Source organism: Felis catus, chromosome C1, assembly GCF_018350175.1.
Source record: "Felis catus isolate Fca126 chromosome C1, F.catus_Fca126_mat1.0, whole genome shotgun sequence".
Lineage (NCBI taxonomy): Eukaryota > Metazoa > Chordata > Mammalia > Carnivora > Felidae > Felis > Felis catus.
The window spans coordinates 167,969,070-167,989,409 of NC_058375.1; the positions used below are offsets into that span (position 1 = coordinate 167,969,070).

The 20,340-nt window shown below is 36.8% G+C and overlaps 1 long non-coding RNA gene across 4 annotated transcripts in view; it reads left to right on the plus strand.

Moving 5' to 3' along the window:
- The window catches only part of LOC123379192, a 236,429-nt gene that overhangs the window by 127,250 nt on the left and 88,839 nt on the right, over positions 1 to 20,340 (plus strand). The window contains exons 2-4 of one of the 4 annotated variants that reach the window (XR_006583370.1): positions 6,322 to 6,449; positions 10,599 to 11,287; positions 12,162 to 17,574. This is a non-coding gene — a long non-coding RNA (uncharacterized LOC123379192). Of the gene's footprint in view, positions 1 to 5,549; positions 6,450 to 10,598; positions 11,288 to 12,161; positions 17,575 to 20,340 lie in introns of those variants that run through there. The other 3 variants (XR_006583369.1, XR_006583372.1, XR_006583371.1) reach the window with 3 other exon arrangements.

The following is a 20,340-nucleotide window of genomic DNA, read 5'->3' on the forward strand; positions in this document are numbered from 1 at the left end:
CTTTCTTTCTTTCTTTCTTTCTTTCTTTCTTTCTTTCTTTCTTTCTTTCTCTTTCTTTCTTGATGTAAAGACTGAAAATCCAAAATTGTGGCCACAAATTGGGGCTACTTAAAAGGAAAATATTGACCAAAAACATACAATCAATGTTATGAGTTAAATATTATAAACCACAAAACGCCTTTCTTTTCTGCCATTGGCCACGTTTGTAGGTGCCCTCAGGCTACAATTTCTATTTTAAAGAATATGATAGTAAAAAAAAAATACATCAGGTTTGAAAAAAGGCCACTGGTTTTCATCTCATTACTTCGTCCTGAATAGACAGAATGAAAACATTCTGTAATAATTGTTGAAAAATTCTGTAGAACTACTTGCTGGAGTTGGAAATTATTCTGTAATACCAAACTCCTTTTGTATGAATCATGTGAGTTTCATGAAACCATATATGTGAATACTTTGTTCCCTACTTAATCTGGAAAATTCTACATATTTCCATGCAAAATTCTTAATAATAGGTCATGAAATCTGGAAGTATATGTAGTTGTGGCATGTGAAATATGAGATATGGTTCAACTTAATACAAATGAGGCTTAGCTTCATTCTTTATAACTAAAAGCCATCTCCAGAAATCCCAGTGTTATTGATACATTATTAATCTTCTAGACTATCCTCTTTTGAAATGTACATGTTAGTAGAAGAAATAATTTCTTAGGTCCTTACTTGGCAAAAGTGTATCAAGTCATTCTCTATGAGTGGAGATTAGGTGAAAAAATTGGGAGACTTGGGAAAAGAGAGCCAATGAATACAGAACAGAATGGAACAAAAGAAAAGTAAATTAAATAATGAGGACTAGAGGGAGTTTTATTTTCCATTTTGACTTAATGATAGGTTAGGGTCAAAACTTCAGAAATTTGGAAGTAGCTCATTTGTGGAATTGATGCTCTGACTTTTTTCAAGTGACTTTTTCCAAATTATACTTCATTGGTTTGCGGGTGCTTTCAGAGAACAAAAGGACCATAGACTTTATAGTAAGGTGTCTTGCATTCCAGACAGGTTTTCTAGATTCTACAGACTTCTCACATTACTATAGACATGTCCAAGGCAGTTTGACCTATTCATAACTTAAGCAGTCTCCTGCTTTTGAACCAACATTAGTTAGGAAGCGGTGAACTTTTGAAGTCATGGTTTATATTCAATTTATGTTTAAAATTAACACACATGAACTCCCTGACTCATGTGTAAGCCCTTCTGTCTGTGAGGGATCAGCTAAAGCTTGAGAGATCTACTTGGTATTGAACCTAATTTGTCCTTTAATTGGTAAACCTCTATTCCTATGGCATTATAAAAATTTTTGGCATCAATACCTGTCTGTCTAAAGACATACACATATTCAATTAGTGGGATCATTTGTTTCAATAGCTGCTTTTATTTTCTGTTGTTGATATGTTATAATAGTTAAACACTTACATTCATCTCATCCTATTAAAGGGACTCCATCAGGGAGCAGGGAGGTAACATGTTCGGTGACAGCAGGCTTAGTCACCCTGCTGTGAGAACGAGATGAATAATGTTTTTTAATCTTACATCTATTGACTTTCTCCTTTTAAAATGTATACACCATTGCTGAAAGACGCCATGGCAGACTATATTTTGTTAACAGTTTATCTTTTTCATATCTTCATTATTAAATCAAATGGTACATTTACTTACATGGTTCTACATAAAATGAAGTTGCTGCATGACATTTCTTATTGTTTATAATTCCCATTTTGAAAGATCTAGTCACGCATTCTTGAAATTCTACAAATGCTTTCAGTCTTCATACTAGTAGTTTTCATTTTTCTTTCTTGGCTCTTTGGCTGCCAAATCCTCTCCCGTTTTAAACATTATCTTGCTTATGTTATGTGATTTACCTGCTATTTGTCAAAACAGTTTTTAGAATGACATTTTCTAGTTTCCCATTAGAGTGCAGCATGAAGAAAAATTGGATATAAAAGATCATATTGGTGAATATTTTCATTAGACAAAACCATTTTGTGAAAATTCAAAATTCTAATAAAAACAATTTGAGAAAATCAATTATTTCATGAATTTAAGAAGAGCCAATATTATCCTAAGATAATACTTTTTTGGAAGCATGGTATTTCCTTCAAAAAGACTATAGCCAAGATGTAATTTCTTTTATATCCAAACCAATTTCTTGTAGATCTTGTTCTTGTGGATCATTAATTGTATGGGTCATGCAAGTCAGAATTTTTCCATTCTAGGATTATTCAACAATTATTCTTGAATCTGGTGTAGTGTTTGATAATCTGTAGTGTCATAAGAACATTCTTACTAAGTAGCAGCTTACTCAAGTAATTAATTTACTCTCACTGTTGCTCTGGTAGAAAAAGAATATTTGGCCACCTTGGTTATAACTCCCTTAAATACTAATAAATGACTCGTTGATTCAGATAGAAATTTCCCCCACTTTAAAATCTCTGAAATTGGGATATTTCTTGTAGTCAGAGATATTGTGCAATTATAATTGGCAGTGTTTTATTCTTTCTTAGTGACATAGAATGTGCATCATAGAATCAATGGCACCATAGATTTAAATGACATATAACCAAATTAAATTTGGAATTAACAGTGATTTAACAGCTTCATATTTCCAAGGAGATTTAAAAACAGTTTTTGTTGTTATGATTAATTGTGCAGTCAAGATTCTTATACCATTTTTATACACCAAAAGCCCAAAATATCCTGAGTGTGAGGAAGCAGAGAACAATATATAGTGGAAATTCATCATAGTTTAGAACCAATCTAGGCATAGTGCTGAGGATATTGACCACTTCCAGGTCTCACCTGATTTGTTTTGAACATGGTTTTCAAGTTAATTGCTCATAGTTGAATTTTTATTTTCTTATATACGCATTAGGTTGTAATTTGGCGTTCTGTCTGGAGACCCTTTTATAAAAATCATAACACATTAAAATTGATTATGAAAATAAATAGGGAACTCTTTCATATATAGGTAGGCTTTTACAGGTATGTACTCGGCATTAAAAACTATTTGGTAAGCAATTTGGGGCTAGTTAACAAGGCTAAAATGGTGACAGAAACATGATAATCCCATGGTCTGTGTATGTGTGTGTTTATATGTATATTTGTATATTTGTGCATGCATATATATTTATATATTTATGACATTAGAAGTTGGGGGTGAGGTTCTGCAAAGGTAGACTGCCTGAAGCCTTGGCAGATAAAATCTAGACAGAAGTCTTCCTTTGCTGGTAAATTTCTGTGTAGCATGCATAGGCATTCATCATTGTTCCAAAAACCTTAAAACTGCTTTTGAGATAAGGATCATCTCTTTTTAGAGTTTTTTTTTCTTTTTCTTTCTTTTTTTTTTTTTGCAGGTAGAGTGTTTATTAGGTGCCTGTGAAAATCTTTTATGATAAATTCTGGAGAAGGAGCATTTCTAGCATGACTTCTGTGCTCCCTTCCTCATCAATTCCAGTGAGAAATTTAACTATAGTTTTTCTTTTTTTTTAATGTTTACTTATTTGTTTTTGAGAGAGAGAGAGAGAGAGAGAGCAAGCACACACAAGCAGGGGAGGGGTAGAGAGAGGCAGATACAGTCAAAGCAGGCTCCAGGCTCTGCACTGTTAGCGCAGAGCCTGATGCAGGCCTGAACCCATGACCGGTGAGATCATGACCTGAGCTGAAGTGGGGTGCTTAACCGACTGCACCGCCCAGGCACCCCAGCTCTAATTTTTTTTTTCTAATGTCTGTTAGCTCCTATGTGCAGCTTTTATGTGCAGTCCATGGTAGTGCAATTGATTGATTCATTTGTTTAATAATACTGAATGTGTCCTATGTGTCAGGAGCTCTTTTTGGCCCTGAAAATAAAGCAGAGAACAAAAGAGAAAAGAATCCCTGTCTTTATAGAATTTACCTTGTAGTAAAGTGAGATCAATCCTAAATTTCATAAGTATGTGTATAATATGTTAGAGCATTGTAAGTGCTATGCAGAAAATTTAACAGAATAAGGAGGGGTGGGAGATATTTGTTGAGAAAGGTTCCAGTTGTAAATGGGGTGAGTGGGATAGAGTTTATTGAGAGAGTCACCTTTGGGCAAAGATATGAACACAGGGGGTAAAATGGGGGTTCCAGGACAAGAGTAATAGCGAGTGTGGTACAAAAGCTGAGGCAGGAGAGCACTGCTAGTGCTCTGAGACGAGAGGGAGGAGTGAGGGAAGTGAGGGAGGCCAGATTTTCCCTGGACATTGGCTTTTACCCTGAGGGAAATGCGGGAGTCACTGTAGGGTTTTAGCTGGAGAAAGGCATGATCCGTTGTCCTTTCAAAAGTATCACTCTGGGGGCGCCTGGGTGGCGCAGTCGGTTAAGCGTCCTACTTCAGCCAGGTCACGATCTCGCGGTCCGTGAGTTCGAGCCCCGCGTCAGGCTCTGGGCTGATGGCTCAGAGCCTGGAGCCTGTTTCCGATTCTGTGTCTCCCTCTCTCTCTGCCCCTCCCCCATTCATGCTCTGTCTCTGTCTGTCCCAAAAATAAATAAAAAACGTTGAAAAAAAAAATAAAAAAATAATCCCTTTAAAAAAAAGTATCACTCTGGCTGATCATATGAAATTTTACTGTCACTTTAGCAGTCTTACTTATGATGATAAAAGTTGCATAAATGGGGAACCTGAGTGGCTGAGTTGGTTGAGGGTATGATTCTTGATTTCAGCTCAGGTCATGATCTCACAGTTCGTGGGATCACACCCCGCATTGAACTCTGCATTGACAGTGTGAGGCCTGCTTGGGATTCTGTCTCTCTTCTCTGTCTGCCTCTTCCCCACTTGCATATTCTGTCTCAAAATAAATAAATAAAAACTTAAAAAAAGAAGTTGCATAAGTGGAGAGGTCATAAGTTAGGTCAGCATTATTGAGTGAAACACATACAAAGCATTGTATGGTGAAATGTTCTAGTCTCTGGGACACAAAATATTCCTACCCACCAACAGCCATCCTGATTCAGGAACTATATTAAGGCCTTTAAGAAGAATGATGTAAATTCCATTTTTATTGCAGCCTCACACATTGTGCCTGTGTGCACTCACTGACATGCACGGTCTGCCTCTTTGCAGATTGACCCTGGATATAGGAAGCCGAGGTTCCATATGCCCAGTGGCATAATGTGTCAAGGCTGAGTCTCCATAGTCCATATATTGTTGGTAAATGACTCAACAAAATGATTCAACCCCTATATTGCATCCTGTTCTCAGTGCTGGGAATATAAGAATAAGTAATGAATGCCTTCTTCCTCACTGAGCTCATGACCTGGGGAAGATGTCAGTGTTGTATGTTGGGATTTTTGCTGTTTTTTTACTAGACAATAAAAAGAAATATAATTAGGGGTACCTGGGTGGCTCAGTCAGTCAAGTGTCTGACTTCAGCTCAGGTCATGATCTCATGGTTCGTGGGTTCGGGCCCCACATCGGGCTCTGTGCTGACAGCTCAGATCCTGGAGCCTGCTTAAGATTCTGTGTCTCCCTCTTTCTCTGCCCCTCCCCTGCTCATGCTCTGTCTCTCTCTGTCTCTCAAAAATGAATAAATGTTTAAAAAAATTAAAAAAAATAAATATAATTAATTCTGTTCCATTCAGTTTTCTTCTGTCAGACTATTTTCTCTTGGCTTTTTTTTTATTTTTAAAAATCTTTTAAAAATATTTTTTAATGAGGTACTTCATTTAAGACAATATACAATTTTCCTTCAGAATCTCAGGAAATATCTTCTGCTGTCTTCTCATAAATGTGCTTAGTCTATCTAAATGGTTAAGTATTTAAATATGTAAGTGGTAAGGTTGAATTCTTTAACATTTATGTGGCCCCTTCTATCCAATGGGGAGACTGTGCAGACTAAACTTGATATTCTTCATTATGCTTCCGTGAAATCAAATCTATGTTTTGTCTTCGAATAATTTAAAAATTTTTAAGTTTATTTATTTATTTTCAGAGAGGGGGGCAGAAAGAGAGGGAGAGAGGGAATCCCAAGCAGACTCTGTGCTGTCAGTGCAGAGCCTGACACAGGGCTCGATCCCAAGAAACCTGAGCCGAAACCAAGAGTTGGAAGCTTAACTGACTGAGCCACCCAGGCACTCCTCTCACATAACTTACTTAGTTTTTATAGAGGACACTGAGAAGTCAGTTTGTTTCCTAAATATAAATGTGAGAAAAAATTAAGATTATTTGGTAAAATATGGGGAAACTGTTGTCAAGTAATTAATCTTGCTATGAGTTGATTTCTTAGCCATGTTACTCTGTTTGGTTCTGCCTAGGGTAACACAATATTTTTGCCACCTGGTAACCATTTAGTGGCTTGCTGTCCGTCAAATTGGAATCATTAATCTAAGATCCGCAAAATACACTGACCTCATCAAGAACCATCAGCCACATTAATCACATGGTGAGCAGTAATTAATACCCTTGCTACACATCTCCGCAGATGCCAAGTGGTAACTGTGCCCAGAGACAGAGACATTTGGTGGGTGGTCTGAAGGTGGCATTCTTTTAGGATGAATTGAGACACAATGGTAGGAAACTTGCTGCCCTACTGATGAATGAGAGAATCATATTCCTTATTTGTCAGCCTCAAGCATGCCCACTGGTTGTACAGATTCCCTTGATGGCCCTGTATGAAGCTGATTATCTTTACTCTGTGCTATTGCAGTATCTTTGACATATTCCCTTAATGCACTTATCATAGAGGTTTTTAGTAGGTATTTCCCTCTTTCCTATTAATGTGTGAGCAGCCAGAAGGTTGAATATATGTTGTATTTATATTTCTAATTCTGGACTAGCACAGTTCCTGGTACTTGTTGCTATACTATTATGTATCTGCTAAAGGAATGATTGAATATGCACGCAAATATGCATATATACAAACAAACTCTGATAAAAGCATGTACTTCTCAAGTATAGACCGACTGGTGTCATACTCATATCCTAGCAGTATGTTGAACACAGAGAAGATGCTCAGTAAGCAAAAAATACTTGTTGAATGTATGCACTTCTTGACAAAGACTTCAGTGGGACGCCTCTCCCCTGGTAATAATGTTGAGACTGTGCATATTGGTAAATGGGGTCAGCTTCCAAGTGAATTTTTAGAAGACTTCTTTATTCAAAGTAAAAGTATCTTATAGAAGGTTAGAAAGTATAAATAACAGTAACAGCAACACCAAGCCTGGAGGGATATTTACTGTAAGTGAAAATATTTATGTAATTTTACCTAAAGAGAAGAACCAGAAAAAGTCCCAGATGTGTTTTCAGAATTCTCTGAGGACTTCTTGGGGGAAAAAAAGAAATATGAAGGATCCAAAATTTAACTTCCCTTTCTAAAACAGTTAAAAACCACACACACACCCAGAAACAAAGGCACAGACACACATATGCATACACACAGACCTAACTCTAGAAAGTTTATTATGCTGCTGTCTCATTTTTACTGGAGCTAAGAAGGATATCAAAATAAAATAAAACACATCTTCCTACTTCCAGCTAAAACAATGATAAATAAATATAATTTTTTATGTTGAAGGATTTATGTGGCTTATATTACATAGGCAGTTTTTGCCAGTGGAACTAGGCTAATTAATTATACATTACTTATTAATGAATATATGAATTTCTTTAAAAATTTTTTTTTTAATATTTATTTATTTTTGGGAGACAGAGAGACAGAGTGCAAGCAGGGGAGGGGCAGAGAGAGAGAGAGACATACAGAATCTGAAGAAGACTCCAGGCTCCGAGCTGTCAGCACAGAGCCCGATGCAGGGCTCGAACCCACAAAGCTCAGGATCTTGACCTGGGTTGAATTGGATGCTTAACTGACTGAGCCACACAGGCACCCCAAGAATATATGAATTTCTTAAAAAAATCTAATAGAGTTTCCTCTTTTGTCATCAGAGTGAACCATGTAAAAGGAAACTTTGAAATTCCCTTGTGATTTTTTACTGAGCTTTATTTTTAATAGAAAAAGTATTTGGCACATATCGGCATATCTGGGGTCAGGTGAGTAGTGACCAATGAAGAAAATACCTCTAATTTACCCTACCAATTTAAAGCACTCCAAAGATTCTAAACAAAAATGACGGGTAACCGTGGTGAAAAGCTGAATGAGGCAGACTTAGGCATTCAGGACTTGTCTTTCTAATTTAGTGGCTTGTGCCTTTCTGACCTGCTGCTTTACTCACTTGATATTCTTATCAATTATTCATTTGTTTGGTTTCAGCCTGGCCCTCAATCTGATCATTCCATTGTGTAGTCAGCTGGGCTGGTGTCTCTGCAGAGCTCATGGCCCCCTCTTCCTTTTCTGATGCATGCAGGCCTGCTGCTTCAAACACTACCGAAGGGCAAACCCTACCCTTCCCATACCTCTCACTTCTTTGGTTTCAGTTTTGGGTGGAAGAACTCATCTGAAATAATTAAATTTAATAATTTCATTTCAGAATTAAAATGTATGTGTTCAAGAGAGGATGTTTCTTATAGTAAATCATTTCATCAATTTAAAAATAGTTCTTCAAGGGGCGCCTGGGTGGCTCAGTTGGTTTAGTGTCTGACTTTGGCTCAGGTCATGATCTCGCGGTTCATAGGTTCGAGCCCCAAGTTGGGCTCTGTGCTGATAGCTCGGAGTCTGGGGCCTGCTTCAGATTCTGTGTTTCCCTCTCTCTCTCTCTCTGCCCCTCCCCTACTCTCTCTCTCTCCCAAAAATATATACATATTAAATTTTTTAAAAAAAATAGTTCTTTATTGCTATCCATTTTACCACCTTTCACTTGCCGAGCTGTTTGTAGGCACTGAGGGTTGCTGCCTCTGGCTTACTGTAACACAAAGTACCCAGGATATGGACCGATTTTACTTCTTCACCATCTTTAAAGAGTTTTTTTGAAAGGGCGAAAGTAACAACACTTTAATTCATATAATCAAAATATGGAAAGCAGTTATTTCTGTGACTGTGTCAGGTGCCTAAACATTTTCATGTGAGAAAACCTCTATCGTCTGTAATTGCCTTAAGAAAACATGCTGAAGACACTTAGCATGCCCTTTTACTAAACAGAAGTAACTTAATAGTTCCTACTTTGAGAGGATGCTTTATCACAGCATACATATCTAAGATATTTACCGTGGATTCATCATAAAGAAAATTAAAAATGGTCAGACCCGCAGTTTATTTTCCAGGTATTCTGATAGATATAGTCTGGGCAAATACAGTTTCTTCAGTCATGTTTTAACCTCGTGCCATTCATTTTACTGGATTGAAACCTATCAATTTGAAATGTATTGGCACAATTGCATGAAATGAGGTTTGGAAGATATTTGAGGAATGAAAGTTGAAATTCAGTGGGGAAAATTGAGAGGATTATATTGAGTAAAGCCTAGTAAATGGTAGCATTTGAACTAAGCTAATAGACAATGGAACAAGAAAGCTATAAGTTTGACAAATTACTGTATAAAAGGTGGTAAAAAAGCCGAGTTATCAGAATTGGGCACTATGTGGGTTTGCTGAGGAAAAATGAGTACATTTGTGTATGGTTTTCCTACTATTTCTTTCCTTTTTTAATGTTTTATTTTTGAGAGAGAGACAGAATGCAAGTGGGGGAGGGGCAGAGAGAGGGGAGACACAGAATGTGAAGCAGACTCCAGGCTCCGAGCTGTCAGCATAGAGCCCAACATGAGGCTCGAACCCACAGACTATGAGATCATGACCTGAGCCAAAGTCGGACGTTTAACGGACTGAGCCACCCAGGCGCCCTGGTTTTCCTACTATTTCTATATGTGTGAAGGCCATACAGTGTTTCCATAGCTGATTCTGTATGTTATAGGTACATGATTAAAGAAAACTCTACTGGCATCAATGCACAAATGAAAAAAAAAGTTCATCAGATGAAAAGATAAGCACTGCTAGCCACAGAATTGAGAATTTGTATATGAACAAAGCCATATCTGAAATGAATTGTCTGTTTAAAACAGTAAGCAAAATAACTTATTCAGATACCTTTTAATCAACGTTGCTAAGGCCTTGGCCTCAAACTTCAAGTCACAGAGGAGTGAGATACGGTAACATGATAGCATGATGTTATGGCATGTTGTAGACTGACAAACATGTACTTATGCTGTAACAGTGAGAAAAACACCGCATGGATACAGGACTTCTTGAAAAGGTATTCATTCTTAGAATAAAACTTCTGAAGGCCAGGATTGTGTCTCATAGGTCTTGTCTAATAATCAGAGTAAACCACATAAAGTAGACTGGTGAAAGAATTAAAGAAGAACAAATACTGAAGATTTTTCTGCAAGTACCGCAGTATTTTAAGTCAGCTGCAGCTTTTGCAAAATAAGCGTGAGCATTTCACTCTTGTCCCATCGTAGTTATGGAAGGGAGGGATTTTGAAAGGAATATAGGGAGAGGTGACAGAACGAGGGTGTGTGTGTATGTGTGTGTGCGTGCATGTGTGCGTCTTGAGGAGGGTGAAATGGGGAAGGGGCATGGAGAAGAAGGTACTCCCAGAGTTACTTCCCCTCACTGCTATTCTTTGTGTCTGGACTCTTCGGACAGGCTAAATAATGTCTAACTTGCCAAAAGAGAGAGAACAGAAGAAACCGGAGGTCAAGAAAATCCCCAAAAGGAAAATACAGATTCAAAAGTGTGATTGTCCAGCAAACTATACATCTAGGCTGGACAGTCTAGCTACTAGTGGTCAGAGAGTTCAAGAAAATGTTGCCAGTCGTGGTGTGGAGCCAAGCAGCATCTTGAGACAAGAGAGCTATTTCTTGGAGCATTGAAACCACAGTCCGTACAAGTATCTGCAGACGGCATCAGCAGAGGAATCTAGGAGACAGACATATCCTAGAGTGAGTAAGGAGTAGGTGAAACTGTCCTGTTGGCCCAGATAACTACTCTGTACCAAGTGCAAAGTGTAATGTACAAATGACAAGTTTGGTTTTCGTGAGTGATCACGAAGGTTCTCCCATACAGCAGTGCACAGCAACGTGTGAACATGACAGTGAAGAGGAATGGAGATAGATGAACATAAGAGGACAGTGGTAATAACAGTTGAGTCTGGAGGCCTTGTACATTAGAAGCTGGATTTATATGACTGCAGAGAAATTTTGCAGCTCGTTACATTTAGAGCTTCTACCTCTATCAGAAGACCTCCTTGATAAAAGTAAGAAAGATAAAAACAGAACTAGTACTGGCCCTAAGACTTTGAAGAGACACCGTTGATGAAAAGAGACTCCCACCTGGTAAGTGTTATCATTAAGTATGTATGTGTTTATATCAGTCATTTTAGAAAAGCACCGCCTTTATTGTCTCTTATAGCATTTTTCTTCCAAAGTTTATTTTTTAATTATAATTTAAATGTTATGGTCCATGTCTCTCAAAAAAATAAAACATTAAAAAAATTTTTAGGGGCGCCTGGGTGGCTCAGTGGGTTAAGTGTCCGACTTTGGCTTAGGTCATAATCTCACAGCTTATGAGTTCAAGCCCCGCGTCGGGCTCTGTGCTGACAGCTCAGACCTTGGAGCCTCCTCAGATTCTGTGTCTTTCTCTCTCTCTCTTTGCCCGTCCCTTGCTCACACTCTGTCTCTCTCTGTCTCTCAAAAATAAATAAAAACATTAAAAAAATTTAAAAAAAATTTTTAAATGTTATGGTCCAAATATGAAAACTATGTTCAAAAATTCCATTAATTTATAAGGGAAAAAATCTGAATCTGAATGAAAACAAACTGATCACATCATCAGTTATCTACTTCATTCATTTATTCATCCACCCATCTGTCCATCTATTTATCCAGCCAGAAAATACTTATTGAAAATATATGGTGTACCTAGAATACAGGTGTTAACAAAATATTTTGCCTGCCCTGAGTTTACAAGTCTACAGATAAGAAAACCAACATTTATCGAATGCAGAATGATCAGTGTGTCAAGAAGAGCCTGCATAAGGTGCTATTGGAAATGATGAAGGTCTCCTGAGTTTGCATACTGATACCCAAAATAGATGAAATCATTTTTCTCATACCTGACATTCTGGGCATGAAAGTGCAGGTGTGCACTGGTGGTTACATACCATCAAGGCTCTAGATTCCTTCTATCTTGTTGCTTTTCTATCACCAGTGTGTTGCTGTATCCATCCACATGGTCCACTGTGGTTCCCACATCCTCACTCCAGCCAGCAGGAAAGGGGGAGTGAGAAGTTGAAGGCACTGAAGAGAATCTTCAGATCACAGCTTACAAGATGCACTTATCATTTGGGCTCATATATCATTGGTCAGAAATTAGTTTTATGGCCGTATCTAACTGAAAGGTATGTGCAAATGGAAATACATTCTTTCTTGTGGTGGCTATGCCTTCAGCTAAAATGGAGAGGGTTCATTTTGTTATGAGAATACAAGCAAATAATGGATTAAGGAGAAGAAGGTAACTAGCAGTCTCTGCCAGAGGATCAATTTCGGTATGTGAGTTACCAGAAGACTCTTCCAGCATGAGTTGGAGTTTGCTAGGCCAACAGCATGGAGAGTGGTGTTCTGGGACAAGTATGTTAAGTCAGTGTGGATCTAGACCTCAGCAAATCATCTTCCAGTGTGCCATTCATTTGCATACTTCCTACCCTTCAGAGGTCTGAATAAGGACCAACCTTGGTTGGGATAAAACGATCTCAAGGAGAGACTTTTTTTTTTTTTTTTTTTGGTAATGTGATATTACTTTTATGCTAAAGGAGCAAAATTATTGAAAAACACATGCTTATTGTTTTTTACCCCCTCATCCTTTAAGGGGAATTCTTTGTTATCATTGCTAGGTTCCTGGTCTTCTGATGTACTGAGTAGGCTACTGGATAGAAATGCAGCATAGAAAGAATGCTGCTCACATAAGAAAATGCTTCTTCTGGAGTTCAATAATGGAACAGAAAGCTGGGGGTGCCTTTGGATACACAGGGATAGAAAAGTTAGGGGATTGATTGCTTCAATTCATGGGAGTTAAGAGAAAAATCTATCCAAAAAAAGATTATAGAAAAAAATTTATTTGTATTATGTGTTGCATTCTTGGGTTGTTTCTTTTCCTGCCTCTTCAAGAATATATTATTCTTTGGTACTTTGGGTCATCTGATTTTTTTTTTTTAATTTTTATGCAGCACTGTACTGAGATAAGATTTGAGGCTGGACTAAGAAGACGCCATTTTATTTGAAGGACTTAGGATATTCCTCTGCCCAATTATTTTTTGAACTTTAAAGATCAATAAATTGAATAGATAGCCACCCATATAATGACATCTTGGGTTCTAGAGAATAAAATTCACCAAACTCTCTCCCCTTCCCAGTTTCTTAGAATTTATCTTTTGAAAGATTAAGCAATGACAGACAGTTCTCCAAAAATGTACCTGTTCTTCCTCTGTGGAGTGACTTACTCAGTCTCTAACATTTTAGTGTACGTTGATTTACATTTCAGTTGTCTGATAACTGCAGAAACTAGGGCCTGGGGACACAGGTGAGAAAACTCCCAGCTGAGGGAAGGTATTTGAAGTGGGAATAGAGTAAAAGTGTAGAAGTGGGCAGAGGAGGGAATCAAAGACAGATTTCATCTATTTGCTTTTTTGCCTAAGGCTGAGTTAGCCACCGAAATTTAAAAATGCAAATAAAAAAGTTATGTTTCTCCAGGAAAGCCTCCTTTATAAAAGTAAAAGGCAATATTTCAGGCTGGAAAGACTATGTTTTTTTTTTTTTCCCCATGTAGTATTACTTGTTAAGGCAAAGTTTTCTCTGGAATAAATGAAAGACATTTACTATATTTTCTCTAGGTACACTTCTAAGCCTTTCAACAAATATGAGAAAAGCTAGAAAGGAATCTTCCTTTCATGAAAACCTATTTTTGTAGGATGGCTTTAAAAATTCATCATATTTGTCAAAATATGACAATTATTTATCAAACTTGATAGACTTCAGGGCTGTTTCCTGGTCTTATTTCATTTACTTTCTGTAAGCAATCCCTCTCCTTCTTTTGACAAATGAAAGCAAACAGCATTTACAGACTGACATATTTTTCCCAGCGCCATCATCATTGGACTTAATGATTGCCAGTGATGACGTTTTTTTCTTCATTTTTAGCCCTAATTCTACAATATAAATGGAACACAAAAGCAGGTTTATGTGGCAAGCCCCATTTGAGGGATAAGTATAGTTCAAAGCCCTAGGGAGATGTCTTGTTTATAAAGCTCTTCCTTCCATTAACACTACCTGACCTTCAGGGTGGTCTCACGGAGCCCTCATGTGCCACAGATAACAGGCCTCAGGATGACTAAGACTGTATGTGTCACAAATCCTCGATAGCAGAAAACCCAAATTATCTTGTCACCATTTCACACAAATGAAATAGAAGCCCAAGATAAGGACAATGGCTGTTTTCCACAAGATGGCAGTGGTCTTTGTGCAAAGAATTGAAGCATAGCAATTCACTGGGTCTGATACCAACTGTGACAAAATTTTGCCCTTGTGAATTTAATGCCTGTGAAAACCATGTCATGGTTGTTTTCTCTGCCATGGGCTGAGTTCTGAAGAACAATTAGCTCTATTTTCATTGGAGAGAAAAAATGCTGCATATATAATATAATGTCTTATATAATGTCTTTCTCTAAGGAGCCAAAAGTATTTTGCAGCTGTTATTTAATTAACCTCACACTATGCCTCTGAGGCAGGAAAAAGGAATTACTGTATATCCTATTTATCACAGTGAATTTAAATAATTCACTGATATCTTTCATAGGGGGAAATGGTGGCACAGGGAATAAAACATTTGTTGAGTTCTGCTGCATAGCCCTAATCATTAAACCAAGATGATTTCTGTAGAGGGTGATGTTTATAAATTTAGAGAAGAGATTCTATTTAGTCCATGTTAAAAAACAAATTCTTCACAAATGCAGATTCCAAACCAGTGATTTTCCCATTTTAATTTGAGCTCTTAAGTACTTGAGCTTGTGAATTTATTGCTTAAGAATAGTGGGGAGCTTTCAAAACACAAAATCTGAGGTCTGTCCCAGATAGTCTGCTTTCATACATCTAGGAAGGGGCTTAGGAATTTGCATATATTAAATATAACCCAGATGATTCTGAGACCCGTGGTCCTGCCCACACTTTGAGATACTGCTCTACAAGCCTCGAGTTAATATACTGGTGCGAAAGAGAAATGGACCCAATTTTCTGAAATTAAAAGGATGTAATTTCTTTAGAGAAAGATATTCTGTATTACTTAAGAACTTGAAACATAGCGCTTTCCCTCAATTTGGAAGGGTAAATCCGTAAGTGCAATTATTATGCTTTATTCATAAGTTTTATTTAAAAATCAGTTAACAAAATTTTAAGCATAATTATTTTTAAATTGTACTGTCAGATGAATAACTGTAATGTTTTTAAAAAACTTTAACACATGATTTATCTTTCTCTTGAATTCAGTGGTCACTTTTTGTTTTTAAGTCTATTTATTTTGAGAGGGGTGTAGAGAGAATCCAAAGGGATTTGAGGGAGAGAGAGAATCCAAAGCAGGCTCTATGTCAGTGCAGAGCCCAATGTGGGGCTCGAACTCATGAACCACGAGATCATGACCTGAGCCGAAAATCAAGAGTCAGATGCTTAACTGACTGAGCCACCAAGGCGGCCCTCAGTGGTCACTTTTGCATAGACTTTAGGTAGCTGGATTCTGGTTTATCTAGAATCTTATACTCCTAGGACTAGAGGGGACCCTAAAGATATTCAGGTGACAGGTGTATATAAAAGTTAACCCACTTCTGGTAGCATGAATCTGTTCTCCTTCTGAGATAGAAATCAACCAAGTCTAAAACTTGGTCTTACCTGCTTCTTCAATTGGACACATACAAGCTCTTGTAATTGATAAAATGGTAAACTTGACTGAATCATTGAGTTAACAGATGCCACATTCTGAGTAGGTATGAGTCTATGGTATGGGATGTTTAAGGGAGATGGTAAGAGACTGCATGAAGGTGGCTGTGTGACTGTCGTAACCCCTCCCTGGCATTTAGGGTACAGGAGGGTCAAGGGTTGGATTGTGAAGTGAAGGAGAACTTTCACAGAGGGCTATTTGGTGTGCTGTGACTCTTGAATCTTTCCACAGAGAAATGGTGTGTTTCTGCCTTTTGTCAAGTCAAGAGAAAGTGTGATTTAAGGAGAAGGCAGAGACTTAATTTGGACTTCTGGTGATTTGGTGAACATAATGATGGATGTATAATCACTGCCTGGAAAATCTTATGGCAAGAGAAGGGCTGTCAGACTTCTTTGACAGCCAGATTGCTCTCAGAATAGCTGCATTCTTATGTCATCATATTCTTGCCAGTCCTTGACGGTGTCTAGCTGCCTAATGTTTACCAGTTTATTAAATGTAAGGTGATATGTTATTTTTTGTTTTAATTTGCATTCCTCTGATAGCCAGTGAACCTGAGCATCTCACTAAATGCTTGTTACATTTTGATATTTAAAAAAAAATACATTGTTTATTCATAGTCTCTGCCCATTTTTCCACTGGGCTGTTATTTTTTTCCTATTGATTTACATAAGTTCTGGGTAGAATCTACTGTATGTTTATGTATATAGCATATCCTCATGTAATTCTTTGATGCTTTCAGAAGTTTCAGATATATTCTCCCATTCTGTCAATGGTTTATTAACTTTGTGTTATCCTTCACTGAATAGAAATCCTTAATTTGGTTGCAGTGAAACTCATCCCCTTCCCTTTGTTTAGTCTTTATAATTTTTTTAAGCAGTCGTAGCTAGCTTAGGATACAAAAAATGTTTACCCGTGTTTTTCCCATTGGTTGCAAATTAATTACTTGTTATATATGTTTATATTTATGCAGAAATGTAAAAATTATTTATATTCTGCTCAAGTTTAGAAAATAATCAAGATGATGTATAATAAAATAATTGTATAAAAAGCCTACTCCTATAAAAATGGATACATTCAAAGTGTCAACAACAGGAGAGACAATTTAAAACTATATAGTTAGTATTTCTCAAGGTGAGGACTGTGGGCCCTTGCATCATAGTCATCTTAGATATTCATTGGAAAGGCAGATTTGAGGCCCTTATCCCAGACCTGCGTAATCAGAATCTCTTGATGTGGGCCCAGAAATGTTTATTCTTAATATAACTTTTGTGATATTTTGAATGTATACTTAGGACTGTTTAATACCACTAGTGTAAAAGCGCTAAGTTTGAGCTTTAAATTACGATTTGAGTTTTTGGCTGCACTGATCATGAGGAAAACATTATAGGATATAAATTCTAATTGTGTGATGAAAATAAATGCATAAATTCTTTATGAGAAATAAGCCTTTTTCCGGTTCAAAATCCTGAAAGTATATATCCCTATCCATGCTGACTCTTCATGAATCCTTTTAAAGAGGATGCTGAGTGATATAAAGACAATCTTTTTAAAAAGTTTTTTTTTAAGTTTATTTACTTTGAGAGAGAGAGAGAAAATGTGCACATACAAGTTGGGGAGAGGCAGAGAGAGGGAGAGAGAGAATCCCAAGCAGGCTCCATGCTGTCAGCACAGAGGCTGATGTGGGTCTATGAACAGTGAGACCATGACCTGAGCCAAAATCAAGAGTCAGATGCTTAATCTACTGAGCCACCCAGGCACCCTAAAAATAAAAAAAAAAAGTAGTAATGGTTTTTATGTGGTCTTTGGTTTATTTAATCTTCAACAGAAACTAAGAGTAAAACATTAAAGTAACTGCATGAATGCATTTTCCCAGCTGATTTTGAATTTGTTTTTTATACTTTATCAAGATTAATAATGACTAGTTCAAACAATTCTGCATTGTAAGGAATATTCTTGAGGAGGGGGAGGGCAAGATAAAGACAGAATCATCACAGGGCTTCCTGGTTCAAATTTTTTTTTTATCAAAATGTGGTATTAATAGGAACATTTGGGAAAGTATCAAAATGTTTAGGTAACTGTGGCCTAGGTTATTACGTAATGAGAGGAGTATGGGAAAAACTACTTGTAGTCCATTACTGGAGACTGAATTGTTCAAAAATTCCTGAAGTGTTCTTTGTTTCTACTCCAAAGCTTTCAATTGCTGATCAATAGATGAAAAAGCCCCAGGAGCCCATGGTATTGGTTTTGTTGTTAGATATCCTACTTAAGGACTCGCTTTTATGATAATGTGTCACAGTTACTATAATTTGATTGAAAAACACTTAGCACTAGTTCAGTATACCTAGAGTCATAGAATTTTTGGTTAGAAAAAAAAAAAAAAAACCTTACAAGTTATCTGGCTCAATTCCTCGTTTTATATGAGAAAACTGAGAAGACAAAGAAGCTTAGATCTTTCCTTTATTGGCAAAGCTGAGTCTAGAATTCAGCACTACTAAACCAAAATACAAGAGAAAATTGAGAACAGAGCTTTCTTCTGGAGAATATTGGATTCAGGACAACACTGAGGTAGATTTTCTTCATGTCTGCCAACTTCCAGAGAAGGGCAGAGGGGATTAGGTGAGCACTTCAAAATACATGAAGTGTTTAATTGTGAGATAATTTTAGATTCACATACAGTTGTAAAAAATAATATGGAGAGAGAGCATGTGCTCTTTACCTAGTTTCCCCCAATGATACCATCTTGTGTGACTATAGTACAATATCACATCCAGGATATTGACATTGATGCAGTCAAAATACAGAACATTTCCATAAGGATCTTTCATGTCGCTGGTAGATGCATATGTTAATAATTTTTTTTACCTAATATCTATTTATTAGACTATGTGCAAGATCAGATAAAATTTCTATTTCTTCCATGTTAAGTCCAGGAACATTCTCTATTACCATTCAGATGAAATGAGCTTCACGAAGAATCTTCTTTTCTTCTTTTCTGAGAGAACAAACTCAGTCCTTCCTGTCCTTTACCTGTAAGGGTTGGGGGGTGGGGGCTAGATGGCAGAGAGTCCTATTTGGGAAAAGCAGTTAATGACTCCACGATGATTGTAACCTTCTCGTAATTTCTTTGAAAATGTTTCCAAATCAAGACCAAAAGAAAAAAAAAGAATAAAAAATAAAAGTGAAATATTGAGTTACCTTAAATTAACAAAAGTACTGTAAGACTAAAGCCATTCATAAACAGTATCCATATTAAATTCTGAAACTTTGGTTTATATTTGGATGTTAAATAAACATTTAAGAAAAATGTATTTAAGATGAATAATCTTAAGAATGTGATAAGAAAATATGGGGATTTGGGTTTGATCAATGGGATTTTAGTTAAAATTCTTGTGGAGGCTTAACATCAATAATTACTGTATAGGGAGTAAGCAGCAGGCATGAAGTTTCAGTTAAGCAAGATGAATAAGCTCTAGAAATCTGCTATACAGCATTGTATCTATAGTCAACAATAATATATCACACATTTAAAGTTTGTTAGGAAGATAGATCTCATATTAACTGTTCTTACTATAATAAAAAATTGTTCTTTACATCTGTAGCAAGCAACCTCAGTACAGAAAGTAAATGAGCGTTTAAAAAATAAAGTGGAAATATCAAGGCAAATCTTGCTGATAAAATATAAGGAAAAAATCTTTATTAGAAAAATCTGGAAAATAATATTTCTGGGTGACAAAAAATGAATTGGATCGAGATTTATTAGGAGGACATTTTTTCTTTCTTTCTTTCTTTCTTTCTTTCTTTCTTTCTTGGAAGGTATTTTATTTTTTTTAATGTTTATTTATTTTTGAGAGAGATAGAGCACAGGTAAGGGAGGGGCAGAGAGAGGGAAGAGCAGAGAGAATTTGAAGCAGGCTCCAGGCTCTGAGCTGTCAGCACAGAGCCCGACATGGGGCTCGAACCCACGAGCCATGAGATCATGACCTGAGCCTGAGATCAGACACTTAACCAACTGAGCCACCCAGGTGCCCCAACAAGGAAGATATTTTCAATGAAAATATAGAGAAGTTAAAATTTCTGTGTCCATAATTGACAGCTATCAGGTATCAGATAATTTTTTCTAGAATTTCTTTTGAGTCAAAACAATAGGAATATCAATAGGGCCAATTTTATGTCTTGCGTAATTAGTAGTAGTAGTATCTCAGGAAAACTCTTTTGAACTAATTAACTTAAGGATAATAGCAATAGACCAAAATCATGTAATTTCTAAGTTAGATTTAGAGTGAAGAGCCTAATTCTTATTTTTACATAAGAGAGCAAACAAACTAATAAACAAAATGCTCTTTTAATGGACTCCAGAGGAGAGGACTAGGACTTACCTGGTTCAAGATAAGGCTGTCTTTCTGCCTTT